The sequence below is a fragment of the Cebus imitator genome, unplaced genomic scaffold, assembly GCF_001604975.1.
Source record: "Cebus imitator isolate Cc_AM_T3 unplaced genomic scaffold, Cebus_imitator-1.0 Scaffold1806, whole genome shotgun sequence".
Classification (NCBI taxonomy): domain Eukaryota; kingdom Metazoa; phylum Chordata; class Mammalia; order Primates; family Cebidae; genus Cebus; species Cebus imitator.
Genome location: NW_016109121.1, coordinates 343 through 1183, shown reverse-complemented (window position 1 = coordinate 1183; position 841 = coordinate 343). Strand labels below are relative to the sequence as shown.

General features: G+C 47.3%; 1 pseudogene across 1 annotated transcript; it reads right to left on the bottom strand.

Moving 5' to 3' along the window:
• Positions 1-3: 3 nt before the first annotated feature.
• Positions 4-561, bottom strand: LOC108299097 (annotated as a pseudogene). Its single transcript, XR_001822814.2, has one exon. The product of XR_001822814.2 is annotated as a prefoldin subunit 5-like (transcript).
• Between the last annotated feature and the right edge of the window lie 280 nt (positions 562-841).

Here is an 841-nt window from a genome sequence, read left to right as displayed (position 1 = left end):
TTTTGCCCAGCTGGCACATTTATTGGCATTAAACACAAGACCCTTCCCTTTCCAGCACCAGGAATCCACACCCAAAGGGTGTCCTTCTGCCCCATTTCTGCAAAAACTCTCGGGCCTTAGCAGTAGCCTGAGCTGCCCCCAGGGCTGTGAGCTGCTGAATCTTCTGGCTCATCATTTCCATGACAGCCTGTTTCATGGTGTGCTTCTCCTGGAGAGCTGGTTGGATTTTCTCCGTCTGCTTGGTTAGAAAATCTATCTTCCTCTTGAAGAAGTCCTTGGCATCCTCAGCTGTCTTCTCTACATAGTACCCAGTTCCCACATCGATGAGCACATGCTCCACATCATGCAGCTTCCCAGGGACATACATCCTCGTTGCTCTTGTTCAGCACGTTCAGACAGTCCTTGGCTTCCACATACTTGGTCTGTACCACTTTGTGCTGGGCAATGGACTTGGACAAGAACTCCGCTTCCTGGTCTAGCTGGTTTTTGAGCATTTCTAGCTGCAGCAGATTCAGCTCCGTGATGTTAATCGATTGCGCCATGTTGAGAAGGAGGACTAATGAAAAGCTGCAATACTTCTTTTATAACATGTATATACCTTGGCTTGAGTGTTATCTGTCTATAGTTTGATGATAGCTTCTTGAGGATAGGGGCTTTGTCTTATTCTTTTGGGGCCCCAGTGCTTAGAATAATGTCTTATGTAACGTTCTACAAACATTTGGTGGCCAGGTGTGGTGGCTCACGCCTGTAATTCCAACACTTTGAGAGGTTGAGGCAGTAAGATCACTTGAGCTCAGAAGTTTGAGACCAACCTGGGCAACATAGTGAGACCCCAACTCTA